This window comes from Taudactylus pleione, unplaced genomic scaffold (assembly GCF_031769625.1).
Source record: "Taudactylus pleione unplaced genomic scaffold, aTauple2 ptg000138l, whole genome shotgun sequence".
In the NCBI taxonomy this organism is placed as follows: Eukaryota; Metazoa; Chordata; class Amphibia; order Anura; family Myobatrachidae; genus Taudactylus; species Taudactylus pleione.
In genome coordinates this window covers 568125-588014 of record NW_028284540.1, presented here as the reverse complement: position 1 = coordinate 588014, position 19890 = coordinate 568125, and positions in this window count along the sequence as shown.

The following is a 19890-nucleotide window of genomic DNA, read 5'->3' as shown; positions in this document are numbered from 1 at the left end:
TACATAGCAAGTGAGGAAAACCTTGTGGATGTTGACAGGGGTGTAGCCAGAATATTGTGGGCCCTATTGCAACATTTTGAAGAGGCCCCAACCCAATGCTTCTAGAGAGAAAGAGACACCAAAATGGCTGTTCATTTTATGCCCCATAGTAGTGCCCTAGTTAATGTTGTGAACCATATAGTGACCTCAGCTCAGTGTATTCCACATTGTAGTGCACCCAGTTTACTTTATGCCACATTGTAGTGTCGCTTGTTCATATTATGCCACATTGTAAATTCCCCAGTTAATATTATACCACACTGTGTTGCCCCCCTATGCACCATTACAGTGCTCCCAGTTTATCCTGTGCAACATTACAATGCCCCCAGTTAATACTATAAAACATTACAGTGCCCACAGTTCACTTTGTGCAACATTACGGTGTTCCCATTACATATTATGCCATAATACAGTGCTCCTAGTTGATATTATACAGTGCCTCGCCAGTTTATATTATGCCACATTCTAGTTTTCTCAGGTAATATTATACCACACTGTAGTACTTCCCCAGTTCTAATATACAACATTACAGAGCCCCCAGTTCACATTATGCATTATTACAGTGCCCCCAGTTTATACTGTGCATCCTTACAGCACCACAGTTCATACTGTGCAATATTACAGTGCTCCCAGTTCATATAACGCCACACTACAGTTCCCCCGGTTGACATTATTATTCTTCAGCTGCACTTTCATCAGCGACCTCTCTGTACCTGTCCTGCACTGCCACTGTGGCAGGGCACCACACGGCGAGTGGACCTAACAGCAGATGCAGCACTTTCACCTTCACTGAGTCATTGTTCCTACCCGCTCATCACCTGTCCAACGCCCTGGCAAAATGGGGATAGCAGCAGTCAGAAAATTTTCTTAACTTATATTTTAAACATTGTTTGATTACAGATGTGTCCTACCACATCTATTCTCAATACACCACGCAGCATGACATGCCTGGTCTGGGAGAGCCGCCAAGTCCTGTTCTACTCTGCTAGTGTCAGGCATCTTTTTTGTTTTGCAGATAATGCATCTAAGTTGCAATGCAATATGACTAGGACACACCAGGAGACAGCTGATTATTTTGATATGCAACACTTGTATAAATATGTACGACTGAGACTGTAAATGGAACTTGGTGTGGAAAATACCCACGGCCTCTGCATCGTAGTACTTTGTATGCTGATTCAGTGACTCAGTCAAACACAGATATAGTACTTTCCTTTTTCTATTTCTTGTTACCTTTGTATACTTCTGGGTGCACCTATTTGACATACAGTATATTGTAACCTATTTAAAGGACATAATAAAGAATTGTTGTTTCTATTATCTTGTGCTGGGGCTAGTTCTCTACCTTTTTAAAGTGAAGAACTTCCTTGGCTTTGATTTCCACTCACACCAATCATTTCTTGACTTTGCCTCTTGCATAGTTTGGGACTCACAGAATGTACTATTTGCAAACTCTGCATAATATCTCTTTGGTGGTTCTCACCTGTTTGATCTTGCAAAGGTTATTTTCTGTGGTAGGATGTCTACACTGGAAGCGTCTGGTTCAGGTATGTCTCCAGCTGCTGGCATATCCTGTATAATACTTGTTCTGCAAATCCAATTTCACCTTTTATCTAAGCGGTACTGTCTATTGTAATATTACATCCCTTGACTTGACAAGCTTTTTTGTCTTTGGATTCCAGAGTCTGTAATCTTTACTCTATTGGCAATATCCAAGCATGATGGAATTCATGGACTTTGGCTTACAATACATATTTTCTCTTTGGGTATGGGTACATAGGTAGTACACCAAAAACTCTGAGACTTCTGATACTTGTTTTTTTCCCAGACCATGTCCCCATTGGTGTCTTATCCTTCAAGGTAACTGTGGGAGCATGATTTTTTAGATAGACTGCTGTGGACATTGCTTCCTCCCTAAAACACTTCTTTAGACTGGCATCTTTCAGCATACATCAGGCTCTCTCCATTAAAGTACAATTTTCACTCTCACTTACAGTAACACCATTCTGTTCTGGCATGTATGCAATGGTCAATTTACGAAGGAGACAGGCTGACTGCGCACAGCCAATCAGTGGGCAGCTCCAATGGAGATGCCCGCTGATTGGCTGGTGGCTCCTGCAATGACTGGGCACACATGGGCCTCAGTCATTTGTGCAGAGGAAGGTATGTGTAAACATACCCTTCCTCCTGTCCAGCATGGTATCGGATTTTAAAAATTTTTTTAAACCCCCTGGATGCCTACATGGAATGAAAAGGACATGATCAATGCATAGGAGAGGTGAGTATGGATTTTTTTTTTCAGGTATCCAAGGATGCTACTTGGAGAAGGGGACGTGATTGGCTATAAGGATACTAGGTGAATATGTGAGATAGTGAGTGTGAGTGTGCATGTGTGTGTGCCTGTATGTTTAAATAAAATTGTACTGTCACAGTGTGTGTGTCTTGTCTTTTTTTAAATTTATTTTGCAGTAGAACTACAGGTACCAGCAGGCCCATAGTACCCTGCATGCTGGTACTTGTGGATTTCCAAGTACCAGCATGTGGGGGAGGCTTGCTGGGACCTGTAGGTATATTGCTAATTACATTTTTTACAATTCAATCTATTACACCACATTTACACTATCAACCTGGCACCCACACAAGCCAGGGGTGCTGGGGATAGTCTTGGGCTATCAGCCTAGGCCTGGGTTGCCCTGGAGAGGGGGACCCTTTATTGGGGGCGTCCCCACCTCCCCAGGGATTCCCAGCCTGGGCTGACTAGTGGTCAGGGGTAATAGTTTGGATGGGGGACTCAGTGAAATTGTTTCTCTGGCTGTGGAAAAAGTTTGGTGCTGGTTATGGAAATTACAGAGGACCCCTACTCATTTTGTCTCCTGTATTACCACAACCAGAACCGCATTAGAAAAGCGCTGTTTTGGTACATAAATACAGGGAACCGCTATGCATTTTGTCCCCTGCATTTTTAGATCCAGGACAGGTTGTATATAGCCCGGTGCTGGTTCTTACAATGCAGGGGCCCCCTACAAATTTTGTCTCCTGTATTTACAAAACCAGCACAGGCTATACAGAACCCAAGGCTGGTTATGCTTCTGGGGAGAGGGAGCACGACTTTGTTTTTTTAAACTGTTTTCATATGTACTCACAGTAACATGCACGTATCTCATGGATATTTGGATGTTTCTGTGTTACTCTGACATTATCAGGATAAACTCACTATCCTGAAGCTGGTCTATTGCAATTTCTCAGGTAGTAATATGGGTGAGTGAAGCACTCGCACTCTATTACATTGCCCAAGGTCTATCTAGAGAATGGGAAACATTTGGATGCAAGCTGCATTTTGAGAGTACTAGTAAAGCCTGAAAAATGTGAGTTTTACTTTAGTCGCACCCTATTACATTTGCGAGTGAGTAAAAAACATGAGTTTACAATTAAACTTGCATTTTTTACAAATTCTCAACCTATTACATTTGGCCCTTAGTGTGTAATTCAGTATTCTCAGCATTTATTTCAACTGGCACACATTCTTGGAACTATTGCAGTTTGTCCTGACAATTTCTGTAGTTAGATTGGCTGTGTTAGGTTTTAATGCTACTACCAGGAATCTTACCATCAATGTGGACTTCTACAGATGTTAACTGCTATGATATGGATGTCATTTTATCAATGTAGTCACTCATACTTGTGCATTCACTCATCTTGGTATTATAAAATTTTTGCCTTAGACCAATACTTATCAGACCCAGATCCTCACATGCTGCCTGCAGGGCTAACCACGTGTCTTTAGCTGATATTTTCCCATGTATAATTATTATTATTATTTATTTATATGGCACCACAAGAGTTCCACAGTGCCTTACACAGTACATAAACAAATTGTAGACAAGCAACTTTCAGAACAATACAATACAGGACCAAGACATGGATAATATATATTGCTACATTAGCGACCATAACACCCAGTTAAGCAACAGAGCATAAACAACCAAGTGTTAGGTGCCCTAGTGGTGAGTAAGAAGTAGATGAAACTTAAGTAGGGAGAAGCACAAGAGAGTAGAGGGCCCTGCTCGTAAGAGCTTACATTCTAAAAGGGAGGGTAAGACAAACAGGTTTGACACAGATGGGGTAGATGGGGAGGAAAGAGCATGTAGCAGGGAGTTAAAATGATAGCTGGAAGGTTTTGATGAAGTAGTGGGTCGTGAGAGCCCGTTTGAAGGATTGCAAAGAGGTGGAGAGTCTGATGGGGAGTGGGAGAGAGTTCCAGAGGTGGGGAGCAGTGCGGGCAAAATCTTGGAGGTTGGAGTGGGAGGAAGTAATCAGCTGTCATGAAAGGTGGCATGCATTAGTTGAATGAAGAGAGAGGAAAGGAGAGTGAAGGGAGATGAGATCAGAGATGTATATGGGAGAAGATTGGGTGAGGGCTTTGCAAAGTAAGTGTGAGAACCTTAAATTGGGTTCTAAACAAGAAGGGCAGCCAGTGGAGGGCTTGTAGGAGAGGGGAGGCAGATGTTTGGAGAGGAAGATAAGCCGTGCAGCAGCATTAAGCATAGACTGTACAGAAGAGAGATGGGATTTGGGGAGACTAGATAGGAGGAGGGTACAGTAGTCCATTCTGGAGATGACCAGTGAGCGTATGAGGGTTTTATTAGCATCCTGGGTGATATAGGGTCTGATCTTAGAAATATTTTTTAGATGGAAATGACAGGACAGTGAAAGGTTCTAGATATGTGGTTTGAAGGAGAGGGATGAGCCCAGGATAACTCCAACACAGCGCACCTTGGGACTAGAAGAGATAGTTATTCCATCAATTGTTAAAAAAATAGTGGGAAGTGAGGTAATGTGGGAGGGTGGGAAGATGATCAGCTCTGTCTTAGACATTTTAAGTTTAAGAAATCGCTGGGACATCCAGGAAGAGAAAGCAGAGAGACAGTTGGAGATATGAGTCAGAAGAGAGTGGAGAGATCAGGGGAAGAAAGATAAATTTGAGTATCATCAGCATAGAGATGATAATGGAGGTCAAAAGAGCTGATGAGTTCACCTAGAGAGGAAGTATAGAGGGAGAATAGGAGAGGTCCATGAACAGAATCTTGGGTAACACCTACTGTAAGAGGCTGTGGGAAGGAAGAGGAGTGATGAGAGGAAACTGAGAAAGATCAGTCAGAGAGGTACTGTAGGACAACAACCAGGAGAGGGCAGTGTCACATATACCAAGGGAGTGAAGGATATGCAGCAGGAGAGGGTGGTCCGCAGTATAATAGAATAAGTTCAACACCTATTCAAAGCTATTGTTCCCATGGCCTTTTATATGTCATCTGTGATTGGATTGTCACCTTGGTCAACTGTAACTTTCCACAACCTTTCATGCTTTAGTTGCATTCCATTGCAAATTTTATTTGGTGTATTTTTCTGAACCTTTCAGCTTAACAAACCATATCATGATTGCAACTCCCATGTACATTGTGTGCACTGAAAACAGTTATGCAGTCTCACTGATTTGATTTATTAATACTCTGCACTGACATGCTGTGCTGACACGCTGTTCTGATACTCTATGCTGACACATGTCTTCTGGCATTTAGGTGCCTGGCATTTGTGTGGCTGGGCCCATAACCTGTTGATATGTGTGTGCTATTTAGGAGTGGTATGCAGAGTTAAATAGCAACACCAGCATAATTCCATGTACACTAAGCAGTCCATGTACTTAACCAGGTGTCAAGTTTATTGAAGTGTAGTATTAGTTATTGGTACAGCCGTAGACACTTGTTAATCTGGATGGAGTAGAGCTTGATCAGAACATACAGAGCACCAGCCAGTGATGTATGAAGATAAGGTGCAGGTATAAGCAGTATATGCAGGTAATATACAGGATAATGTGGCAGTATCTCTGGAGCTAAGTGAAACATGTCCATTTCCCACTGTGGTGCTCTTACACAGTGACAAGATGGCACCACACAAGCACAGAGGACCAAACGATGACCATCTTGGTAAAGTAGAATGCTTCAATTAAAGAACCGTCATGGAGTTAGCGCAGTAACACACTCCATATTTCAACAATATATACAGTTATCATTTGGGCAATAATTTAATTATTATTAAGGGGAGATATTTTCCTCTCTGCAATACCCTTACATGCCTATAATCTCTACAAAAGGTGTTGAATTTCTCTTTTTATTTTATATAGTGGTTATAAATGCATACCTCCCAACATTTAAATATCCTAAGGAGGGATAGGTCACCCCCCGAAAAAGGGGCATGGCTAGCACAAATGGGGTGGAGACTATGGAAAATGGGTTGTTTTCATCACTTTGGGGGCGTGGCCAGCACTCTGAGATGCTGGGCAGCCCCCAGGCTCTCCCAACAAGAGTGAACAGATGCCGTGCGCATGTGCATGGCATCTGTTCTCCTCCTGGACACCCGCTGCTCTGCTATGCAGAGCAGCGGTTTGTGCTCTCCCCAACTTCCCCCCCCCACCATGGGACACTGTGGCCTGTGGGTGGGACAGCGGGACAGTCCCAGAAAAACGAGACTGTCCTGCTGGATGCGGGACAGTTGGGAGGTATGTAAATGTATCTTTGTTAAATTATACAACCATCCATTTCTTTTAGTATGATAAGCTAATAAAATGTAATAGATAAGCTGTGCTATAACAAGGCACTAAAGTGTGCTGATCTGGCCCCGCTGTTCCATGCACTTGAGGTCCTCACATCACTGAAGAGGGAGGCTGGGTCCAGAAAGCTCCCTAGGGATGTGACAGCAACTTTCCTACAGAAGGGTGCTCTTAAAGGCACTTTGCAAGCCAAATACAGGCACAAACTAGGCCACAGTGGTACTGGTACACCATCCTGTGTCCTGGGTGGTGGAACTGCCTGAACACACCTAGTTACAGCCATATTGATAAGTCTTATAACTCTAATACTTTACCTATCACATCTAAAAGGATTAACTTTTCATAGAGATAATTAATTACTAATGTACTTTTCTATTTCTATGTTTGCACTTGCAAGCAAGAGATTTTGCAAAATAAAATAAAAACAGTATGTTATTATTTCATAATAGAGAAGAAGTGCAATCTATGGTAAACAGTCAGCTAATTATATCTAAGATGTATCCTTTCCACACAGCGTATTGGCTGTACTGTCTCCACAAGGCCAGTGGAAGAAGGCACAAACATCACGAAATGGAGCCCGAATCCCTTCTTTCTCTCCTCCTTCTTCACTAGTAAAGCAATTTTTCAATGTCATTCAGTTTTGCTTGAGGCATTCATTATACGCAGCAACACCGCTGAGCTCAATCAGGAGAGGATTACATGCTAATAACTCTGTTGGGTATTTTTCAAATGTAAATATTGTATAGACAAAGAGAAAGTTTTGACTTCTATTTAGTTAAAAAATCTGGGTGTGGAACAGATTTATATTGTAAAGGATATATTTGAAAGGAAAGTACACCTCATTTTTTTTTGCATCTTTTTCATCACTTAAGGTGCGTACGCACACAACGATTTTTTGAACGATTTAACTATAACGACGTCATTATCGTTCAAAAAATCGTTCAGTGTAAAACGATAAATGATGAATGATTATCGTTCATGCGCGTTCACGTTTGTCGATTGTAGTTCAGTCAGATTGACCAACTGAGCGATTTTCAATAGAAGTTGCAACATTTTTCCTTCACAACACAGAAAATCGTTTATTATGTAAAGTAAAACCAACTACTTTGTAAAACGATTTTCGTTCACTTTTTCAAGGGAAAATCTGAACGAAAATCGTTCAACGAAAATCGTTGGTTACTAACATCGTTGTGGGTGTATGCAGCTTTAGGGGTATATTTCTAAAAAAAATTTGTTGGATATCCCCCAAAACACCCATGTAACAGTTTTACCTACGAATATTAAGGGTCTGCAGGATGTAACAAGGAGAGACGACAGCAGATATATACCGTAGTCCCTCCATTTCCAACTGTAAAAGCAGTTTCCATAGGTTTCTATGGAGATGTAAAGCTATTGTATTTGCCAAGTTCCAGAATGCAAAGCATTCCAGAGCTTGACCCCAGCCACTAACTCATAGTTTGCCAAAGTTAACCCAAGAAGCTTATAGGCTACTCTATCGCTGATTTCTCTGAGTATCCTCCAGATTCCTTACCGCCGGCCGCCACTGACACAGTAGATGCGCCTATCCCAAACTTGGAAGCAAAGTGATAGCATAAGCCCATGTCCTGGCAAGAAAATTATAAACTCAACTTGTGCATTTAATTATTATTATTATTTTACCCACACCGCATTTAAAATATGGGATATGACAAATGAGCTCCTTAACCTCAGTGTTTATCTGGAAATAAGGCACTTTGTAAAGCTGTTAAATCAACCTTTATCAAATGAATGAATGTGAATGGCAATTGAATTAGTGATATAAGATATCAATAAACTTGTTACATTTCTTTATTCTCAATTGGAACTGTCATAATTAATTGTGACTGAGCCAGGCCAAGCAACACAGCAGTGGTGGCTCTAGGCATAGGCTAGCATGGCCATCGCCCAGACCACAGCCCTACTCCCTGCCTGAGCTCGCCAACGCTGGCTCCAGAGGAAAAGCCCATCCTCCACACTCCCATTGAAGCTGTTGGGTAAGTGCTCAGGGGGAGGGAAGTGGTGCAACTATGCACTACAGGGCAGTGTCGGGTGCATGGAAGCCTGGCCGGTCCTGCAGCACAGCAAAGTTTGGGAGTTGCCCATGGAGAGATCTATTGTAAATCAGTGTCTAATAATTTTCCAGGTACTGTATTATATGTAAATAGAGCTCTGGGTTATCGATTCCTACCTATCGATTCCTACTTACCTATAAACTCTAAAATAATTGTTGCTGTTTAATGTTATGAGTTGCACAAGAAATAATTGCTTTCAGACTTAGATTGTGGTTCCAAAGCACAAAAAAGTTATTATTCAACATAAAAACAGATAGTTACACACTGTGGGCCTGATTTAGAGCCGCTCGTAAGCAGCTGCTCGTTCGATCCGAGCGATGTTCGCACATCTGCGCATGCGTATGGGTCGTAATGCGCATGCGCCAATCAGTCATTGCGGTCGTAAATCGAGCGCTCACAAAATAGCGAGTACCTGCTAATTTGAGTGACAGGATGAGGCGTTTGTGGGTGGTAACAGGGGAAGGTGTTTGAAAACGGGGAGTGGTGATCCAAACGCAGGGGTACCAAACGGTCAAAATGGGCGTTTTAAGGGTGTGCATAATTAACAAAGCAGCGTCATCGACCATGTCACTTGGTTGTTTCTTAGCCTGAACTGTTCGCATGATTGCGGTAGGAAAATCCTACCACAAGCACTGCGAGCAGTTCAGACGCCTTTCGATGTACTCGATTAATCAAATAAATAGTGGAGATGACGTAGGATGCGAGCGGCCAGGGGGCGTCTTTACAAAATATGTTTTGTTCACTCGCTCAGATATAGATGCGTCAACACACCACAAAGAGCGAGCGCTCAATTTAAATAGCTGGCCCCTTTTTCTGAACGAGCGAGCACAAATAGCGTCCGGCTCTGAATCAGGCCCTGTGTTCTAAATACAATTAGCGCAAATAAATTATACAGACCCAAGGTACAGTCGTTACATACGCAAGCGCTCTGGATCCAGATCCCGGCATCAAAGTAGAAACCTTCGTCAACAGCAAAGCAAGAAGACTGAAAATCCCGTTTCAGAGAGCTCACATATATACCCTTACAGAGATAGGCAATACAATAGAACAGGTTGGCATGATTCCATTGGTGCTTCTTCCTGGTTCTTCTATTACAGTATAGTTCATAGGTCAGTTCGTGTGGACACAATCCAGCCTCCAACAGCTCTTTGTGTCCTATTTCCCGCTGCATAATAAATCTAAGCTGGCTACATTACAGAGTACATTTTAATGTTTAACACTCTATGTTCCATAGTTTGCAGACACATGTTGCGATCTTCTCACCGATGATACCGGAAATCTGCAAAGACACAGTGGCTCAAAATGACACCAAACATGGTCTGCTTACCATGTACTAAACCTTAGATATCAAATAACATTTATTTCACAACATTACTAATACTGAATAAACCTTGAATATTACACTTTAATGCTAGGGAGCCATTTTATGTAAGTGTGCAGTGTGTAAGTACTGGGGTATTGAGAAAAGACACTAGTTAGCATTGTGTGACTACGTGCTTGTGGAGTACACCATGGTATGTGTTTTGCAGGGTTGATCATGTTATATGTTTTAGTGACGGTATGTATTTATATGATGAGGACTTTTAACATCTTTCTATTGCATGGGAATCGCACAACGCTAAATAATAGCATCGTCGTATGTACTTATAATGGGCGAGATTCACTAAACTGGCGCTGGGCTGCCATTCGCAAAATGGCGTCTCATTGCCATTCGCAAAATGGCGTCGTGCAGATTTAATTTTAACCGATTCTGTCTCAGCCAATTATCCGGCTTCGACAGGGTCCACAGTTTATCTCAGGAGAGCATAATTATTTGCCATTGATAGCCATTGAATTCAGGATCAGTATAGGAGTAACATGAGCTCACTGAAAGCATCTATGCTTTGTTCCATTTATTGCATGTATAATAAGTGATTTTTTGCAATGAGCAGGAGAATCCCTAGGGGTCTATTCATCGTCATTTATTTTCTACATAAGCAGGTGAAAATGAAAAGCAGGAGATGGAATCGGTATGAAATCCCGGCAATTGGATCAGCTGTTTCCACGCTGTAACAATGATGAATTGATCTGGTGTTTGTGGTGAGTTAGTACGTTAATTATCGGACCTCGGTTCAATTAGTGAAGGTGGACGCGTATTAGTGGGTAGGAAATCATCCAATTTGTGTTGTGGAAGGGATTTGCCTATTTTGCTCTTGTCCCTGAAAGTGTTGTCTTGTGAGTGCCGGTTTGATCTGTTGTTTTGCTATATGATGTGCTTAATTTCTGTTATTTTTTTATCATATTTCTCTATTCTCTTTTATTCAAATTTTCCTACTTCAATTCTTCTTTGTTTTTCTTTTTTTTTCTCTTTATGTTTTGTTTAATTTCATTTTAATCCTGTCTAGGCCCTGGCATGCAATGTTGCCCCCAGTGTGGTATGCAGATGCAGCCTGGTTTTGGGGTGGCAAAGCCTCTCTGGGTTCCACCTGCTTGATTGCGGGTGAGTGGGGACATGTGTCCAATCAGCTGGCATCCAGCAAGCGCTCCTAGCTTGTGTCTTAGCAAATCCAATGTCTCTTGTCCCCACTGCACCATTGGGATGAACTGTGGTAGCTGGGTGGGAGGAGACACTGGCATTAGCAAATGTACCCTGGTTTCTCAGATATGGGGACATCCTCTGGGTCCAATGGCACCATTTAATGATCCAGGGCTTGGGCATCCATTGGGGATAGGGGCATGGCTTCCTGTAATGGCACTGGATTTCCAGCAGAGTGTGCAGCAGGGGGCTGCCTATGATATTTTCAGCAGAGTGCACAGTATGGGTCTGCCTGTCAGCTTGGTGTCCAGATCATCTGATTGTGGGACTCTCCATTAGCCTGGTTCCCGGAGGCAAGCAGAGTATACAGTTGCAACTGGGGGGGGGGGTAAGAGCTTGGGTGATGCCATACTGTAGGGTATCCCCAGCAGTAGCTCTTGCGGCCTCCTGGCATCTCACAGAGGGCTGCAGTGAGTGATATGTAATCTGCACCTTTGGACCTCAGGTAAGTGGCAGGTCTCTTAACATCTGTAGTCGGTTGGCATCCGGAGATGCTGCAGCGGATCCCTCTTTGCAAGGGAGTGTGGACGTCACAGCATCTACAGTGCCCCTGGTGGCACAGCTTAATACATTGTCTGGTCTTTTCAATGTTTCTTCCTCCTTTTCTGTATATTTTCTTCTTGTCTACCAATCTAATTTGCCTGTTCCTACACAATATCGGCACTCTTCTGCTATAGCCATTTAAATGTCTATTACTACTTCATCTTTCTTTTCAAGGACCAGTGATTGTAGAGACATGAGTGATCTGATGGCAAGGTTCCGGATGCTTCTGCTACTGAACATCATGAGTCTGAATCATCCTCAAATGAGATGGATCACAATTGGGTGCTTGGAAAGAAGGTTACTTCCTCTTCCTTATCGAGCAACAGCTCACAGTGTGCACGGCATTGTAAAGTGAAGCAGGCGCAGCGAGGTCACTCGCATTATCGCTCACATCATTTCAGTTATCGCTATGGGGGTTGTTGCAGTGACGGCTGATCTGTTATCCCAGGAGCGATTGTGCACTGCGCTAATACAGCTGTGCTGAGGGGTTTGTGTCCACTTTTGCTGGATTGTATTAAGAAGGGCAAGTACATAGACATCTTTTCTCTCACTTCCAAAATGTGGAAGGCATTGGTGGTAGCAAAAAAGAAGTGTGGCATGGGAGTTGACATTCGCCATTCATATATGAATTGGTTGAATTGATTATATGGGGTAAATTTTCTAAGAATCGTGTTTGGCCGTGTTTAAACATGCTGGGCAACAGTGTGATTTGAAAGACATTATTTCGACCAAAGTCACAAATTTACTAAGAATAGTGTTTGCCTGTCTATTTTGATCTGGTGAAACTGATTGTGTTGTATCGTGTGCGAGTTCAGTCATATTGGGCACTTCTCAATAGACTCTGCTGAACACTACACAGATCAGTCGGATATGTGTAGTGCTTAAGTACACTATGTACAGTGCAGAGAAAGTAAAAAAATTAGAAATAAAATCAGCGTGCTGCTGCTCAGTGTTATTGCTGAGTGGATAATGTAGCTTCTATGGGGACCTGAGGACTCCTGAAACAGAAACCTATAGGTATAGGTTTCCTTTTTAGAACAAAGTTTCCTAATAATTCTCAGTAATTGGATATATCTAAAAGACTGTCTCAATAAATTACTGAAAATTGGGCTGTCACCCGAATGTCACTTTTTGAAGGAAATCAGGCTGCTCCTACTGCTCTCTTTCTTGACACTATCTGTATCAGGTACCATGATGTGTTGACTCACTAAGTCCCTTGCAGTAATAACTAAGTATGTTGTTGTAGATTGTCAGCTAGGTGACACTGCAGTAATGTTGGGTGTTGTGTGCTTTTGTTTGGTTTCAGACCTCTCCTGCTGGGACGATGACAGCCGCTCACTCTGGGATAGTCTTCACCCCTTAGCAACACCTCCTCAATGTAGGTCTCCGTATTCGGCCACAGTCCAGACCCGCCTCTCAGTTAGGCAGCTCTGACTCTTCCTCACAGGAAGTCCCTGCTACTCCTGTGCACCTGGCGAATGGCAGTCGCTCCTCTTATTCAGATTTATGTAGCTTTTTTAGGTAAGGTATCTAGTGTCGATCCGCCCTCTGCTCTCTGTACCACAGGACAGTTTAATTGTCAGTCAGGCAGTTCCTTTTATAGCCTCTATCTGGGACCCTGGTACGCATCAATTATTCTAATGGTAGTTGTCCAGGACTCCCCTCCCAAAGTCAAGCAGGTAGAGCCCCCTCAACAACAATAGTGCCTGCCAGGTGGGAGACACCGTAACTCCCAAGGTGGCCGTTCATACATATAAAATAATGAGTGTTTATTATATAGCTAATATACTGTATATACAGTTTCCAAAAACACAACTCACATTGCTACAGAATTATCTTAACAATGAGGGATATTCTTAAAATCTGTGGTACAACACATGGTGCTGGTCAGTCCCTTTCTCCAGGTATTCAATCAGCGACTAGAAAAAAAAAACATACCAAACATGTACCCTTACTGTGAAGAAAATATTTTAAAAAAGCAGTACACGGGCACCCAATATGTTAACCCTCACACACACTCTCCATACTTACCTACTCCATGGTGCTGGTCAGTCCCCTTCTCCAAGTAGTTATTCAGTGGGCTTGGAAAAAAAAACATACCAAACTCCAGAACCCACAGACTAGGAAGCAATATTTATACATACAGTACTGTACATGAAGCGCTTCCTCGAGAATGACAGGACCCACATGGCTTCCAGTGCTTTACACTGATTGGCTAAAAATCAGACCTCTCTCAGTCAATCAGAAGCCACTGCCATAGAAACTGTCCACTGATTGGAAGATTTCTATGGCAGTGGCTGCTGATTGACTGAGATGATGTCATCTCAGAGTCACTTTCTAGTGTCTGCGATCAGTCTTTTAACGCATAAAACCTGCTGGCCCATGAGCACTGCTAGGAAATGTTGATGTGGAATCCGTCTTTTGTCTTTGCACCCAGATTCTTTTCAATTTATAGGCTTTAGGCTTGATGATGGATTTTACAAATGTCTGCCATTGGTTTTCCAGTATCCTGCTCCTTTTTTGCAACTTTCACCTCTTTCTTACGTTGGTGCTTCTGTGCTGGGATGAGGGGGTCTTGGAAAGCCCACTAACTTGATGATTTTCTCTGTGTTGGGCTATCTTTTTCCTCCCACTATGCTCAGCTGCTTTTTCTCCTATGGGTCTTGTTCTCAGAATTCAGGTTCCATGTAGCGATGGTCAAGTGTGAGTGCCCGTGCACTTGTTTATCATATATCTGCATTGAGATTAATACATTCTCATACTATTGTACTGTAGGTAGCCATCAGAGAATATTGCTAAGCTGCATGTGTTACTTTAAGACAAGTTCAATATATTTTGGGCCTTTTACATTTTACTTGTCGAGTTATACCCATGAGCAGGGTTTTCTGTTACATGGTCGAGCATGCAATATCAGGTGTTTATAAGCAGCACCATTTTATTTTGGTATCCACCAAACTGTGGAGGTACTTCTGAGTTTGGGATGACTGTTTGTCTAATTTTAATGGTGTAAGATTGTGGTTATCACCTCCCATGTTTAGCACTAAGCTCCAGCTCATTACTAATGCGGCGGTTTCCTTGGGGTACAGCGCCTATTTGGAGGGTTTCTGGGCATCCAATTGGGTTGTGGGGGCTTACAAGGAATTTTTTGCTGACAGAGTTGTTCCCTATCACTGTGACCATTGATTTGGTGGGGGGGTGTATGGTATTGACACTTTTTTTATTGATGTGATAAACTGACTGTGGTTCATGCCAACAATAGCCAGCATTTGCAATCTCCTCCTGTGTTGCATTGTTTGGTGCTGCTTGTGTTGCATTGCTCATAAGATCTGCTTAGTGGCACAGCATGTTTCAGGTGTTAATAACTCCATTTTGGATGTGCTTTCACGTTTGATAAGTTTAAACAACCAGGCACCTGCTGCCGCAATGTTTGCCCCTCTCAGTTTTGGTAGATTATAAGGCTGGATTGGAGGGCTTAGTGCAGAGGTCTATTGTCCTGGGGGTTACGATGTATCATTTGGCATGGAACCAATAGGAGGCCTTTATTTTGCATTGCTCGATTGATGTAAGGTCTTTCTTCAACTTCTCTTGTCTTTTATTGGGAATCTTGGGAAATTATGCATGGTAGTTGCACACAAGGTTTCATTTATTTCATGCTTCTGCAATTGCATTGCTATCGTGATTTCATTAGTAGTTATTTGGCCAAGAAAGCTCTTAAAGGTGGGGTCCCATTTGTCTTCTGTACCCATTGATAGCAGGTGTCCTATTTCTGTGTCTTTGTTGGTTCTTTCGATGTTTACAGTATTATATTGTCTATTTTGTCTTCTCCTTTCAAGTCAGTTTTGTTTCAGCTCACCTTTCATGTTTTTTTTTGCATTGACATGCTGGTCTTGTCATCTCTGTGAGCTGATCCTCTTTTACTGAAATCTTATGTTCTTGTTTCTGAGCTAACTCTATGCATGATTTGCCATTCAAAGACCACTCAGTTTGGTCGGGTTGCTGGGTATCTTTGGTACCCTGCTCCAATGCCCATATCAGTCCACTAGTTTTGGCAAAGGAGTATCTTTTGTTAAGGCCTTCCATGGTGGCATGGTTGGTGCACCGTGATGGTTCTACTTTGATGATATATCAATTTAAATGGGTTTTCCAGCATTTCTTCCTCTCACTTAGCTTGTTCCCTAGTGAGTATAGCAGTCATTCCTTTAGGATTAGGACTACTACTACAGCATTTGGGGGTTTTTCATCATCTGAGATCGCTGGATGTTCAATGCATATAAATGCTTTCTCTGTTGTGCTATTTCTTTAACATTGTTTTGCTTGGTTATTTTTCTTTAATATCAAATTATTTTAACTTGCGAGCATATGCTGCTCATCACAGTTAGCAGTGGGGGTCTTGAGGGATTTTCCATGATTTGAACCTTAACCTTAGAAACCTAATTGGTTGTTTTACTCTGGATATGGTTTTTCAGGTTTTTATCTTGGGTCAATTCCCCTCCCCCCCTTCTAACAACCCCCTTCTAACCTACCTCTCTCCTTCCTGAGGGGTTATGTTTTATTTTAACTTTAATTATCTATTTTTCTTGTTATAGGAGGCTGCTTAGATGTTTCCCCCATTTGGATTGTGGGTCATTCTTTTGTATATTGGGCCTCTCTGTCAACTTTGGCCTGTGACCCCAATTTATTTGTGGCTTTTAAGTTGTTTAGGTGGCTAGGGCATAGAGGGATGTGATGGGAATCTCTTTTGCCTTGTTTGAGGAATGCGGCTGATTCTTTTGGTTCTCCTGCAGTTGTGGTGGTACACTTGGGGGGAAATTATTTGGGATCCAGATCATCCCTAGACCTCCTATTTCATATGGTTTTTGACCATGAGACAGTGATGGGTGGTAGTCATGGTGTTCAATGATTTGGTTCTCTATTATCTCTAGGTGAATCTGGTGGGGTCATTTTCCTGGGTGATTATGGACAAGTCTCGAAAGAAAGTGAACACTTTACTCTCCAAATAGGTTTTAGGTTTAGGTAGTTGTTCATTAATACGTTTTAGAAATGTTCACTTCTTTCAGCAGGATGGTGTTCACCTGACAGAAAAAGGTATTTTCTTGTTTTTGGAAAGTGTTTTTAGCATTTTAGAGAGTTTAGTTTAGGGTATGGGAGGACGCAGCTCCTTTATGAATGTCACAGTGCATGGCGGTAAAGAGCGGCAGTCCAGTGGCTATTTTGCTGCCCTACATATTCTGTTGCGCAACCTTTTCAATACACACTTTAGGCTGATTATACCCTCCTGGGGTAAGCAACACTGACTGTTGTTGTCATGTATTGGTAAAGAAGTTGGAGCCTGACACATGATACTTGCCATTGAGAAGGGCAATTGACCTTACAAGTTTGTTGCTTATCATCTCTTAGCATAAGATGTTTGGTCACTGATTAACTGTCCGTTATTTGTTTGCCACCATGCACATATCATTTTTTTATTAGATTAAAAAAAAAAGTCTGATGCCACATAGTTGTCATTGAAGTTATTTTAGATATGTTTATAGTTTAAGTATTAAGTAACTCCTGTGTTTGGGTACAGTTTACATTTGCCGATAGGGCATTTATAACATATATATTGCAACTGACTCCCTAAGAGATCTGCCTTTGATAAAAGTATCATGCACTGTGGATTTCAAGTTTGGTTTAACATTGGATTACAGACATTTGTATATGTTCAGGGCCGAAACTAGGATTTTTGTCACCAGGGGCAAGACAGTAATTTGGCGCCCCCATGTAATTCCCCCTGCAGTAGTGCCCATATTGTAATGCCCCCATAGTAATGCCCATATGTTAATACCCCCATAGTAATGCCCCTGTAGTGCCCACCATACAGTAATGCCCCTGTAGTGCCCATGCTCCCATATTAATGCCCCTGTAGTGCCCATGCTTTCATAGTAATGCTCCTGTAGTGCCCATGCTCTCATAGTAATGCCCCTGTATTGCCCATGCCCCCATAGTAATATCCCTGTAGTGCCCTTACAGTAATGCCCCTGTAGTGCTCATGCCCCCACAGTAATGCCCCTGTGGTAATGCCCCTGTAGTGCCCATGCCCCAATAGTAATGCCCCTGTAGTGCTCATGCCCCATTAGTAATGCCCCTTATTGCCTATGCCCCCATAGTAATACCCCTGTGGTAATGCCCCTGCCCCCATAATAATGCCCCTGTAGTGCAGCTTATTAAAAAGAAAAAAATACTTACCTTGAACCCCGCTCCTGCATCCAGCGTCGCGTCCGGTCCGCCGGCTGCTCCTTGGAACTATGGGGGAGATGTCATGACGTCTCCCCCATAGTGCCCGTGGGGAGAGCCGGAAGCTGGAGTTCGGGAGAGAACTCCAGCCTCCGGCTCCTGCTACACCGCGTCGCTGCAGAGAAGGAGCCGGGCGCCCACTGGTAATAAATATTACCAGCGGACGTCCGGCTTGGAGCCTCTCTGCAGCGCCGGGCTGGAGGTCACTGGCACCAGGTACAGCGGCTCACCCGGTGCACGTGCACCTCCAGCCCCCCCCTAGTTGCGGCCCTGATATGTTACATCTGCTTTATATCTGCCATGATGTGTATTTTCCTTAGAAATGACATGATGGGGTAAATTAGCTAAATTTACATCAATGGGAGTCTAGAATCTGCATATTTATCATCTGTCAGGTTTCAGCTTCAATTGAATCCTGATAGTGATGTCAGTCAGTTTTTGCAGCTCTAAATGCCATTGGTTTTAATCTTTCAAGGTCAAAACCGATGGCAAATAGAAGTGAAAACATGATGGCAAACCCATCCAAACAGAAGAGCTGTACAGATCAGTATGATCTGTACAGCTCTGGTATGGAATCTGGTATGGAAAATCGCTGGAAAAACCAGTGCGTGGTACCCCAATTTTCCAATAAAAAGCACAAGGCTAAATGTCCCTTATAGAGTCTATATGTTATATACCCAATTGACTAATAATTTCTCCGCTATACAGTGGGTTACATTGCTTAATACATTTGAAAAATGTTGTTATGGTTATATCTTCTCTTTCCAATCTTCTTACACACTTTGATTCCACATTTAGGAGATTACAATCATCTTATTTATTAGAATTACATATATGTACGATCCATAGGGCATACATTTCCCCAGCACAACATTGACATATGGTAGATTAAGAGTCAGGTGTCTTTCCCAAATGTTGTATGGTTAATGCCACATTTATTCACTATATGTGGGAATGCAGTAAGGTTTGGAGATTTTTGAATAAAGTTATACACTTTATTAATAATCTGTATTCACTTAATTTATTACCCAATCCATTAGTTTGCCTTTTTGCTAATTTCTAACATTGAGATTTGGGTCTGAATACAGTAAGTTATCGAAGCTTCCTCTGATCACTACTTTAGTTATGATGGTAAATAAGGTAATTCTCACACATTGGAGTAGTAGAACTTCTCACTCTCTTACTGAAGTCAAACAAAAAATGTTACAATTATTGTATTATGATAGATGTTCAACCATGCCAGATATTAATGAGGGGATGGAGAAATTTTACAAAAAATTGGATCCTACATTAATGCTGTATGTTAGATAAATCTTCCCAAGATCATATAATTAAGTTATTTAAAAATACCAATTGGTACTTACTTAAATGTTTATCTTCATCTTAACTATATAGAAGATATTGGGCCAAATATAATAGGGTGAGAGTTTAGAAAATGTAACAGTTTAACAGTAAACTCTCACACTTTATAAACTAGGCCAATGTAATAAAGTCGGAGAACATGCAAACCTCACATGTTTTTAGACTCAAAAAACTCTCACGAGTTAAATTCTGATCCAGATGATTTCTCATTTTGAAGATAAAACTCGACCAATGTGAGAGTTTACTCCTAAACTCTCCCATTTTCTAAACTCTCATCCTATTACATTTGGCCTATTATCTTTATCTTCATCCGCTACTTTTTTCACTAGACTTAGTAAAGTCCAAATCTCTACCTTGAGTAAGTAGTTCACTTTATTTACTCTATTATTTTACCCTACCCTCCC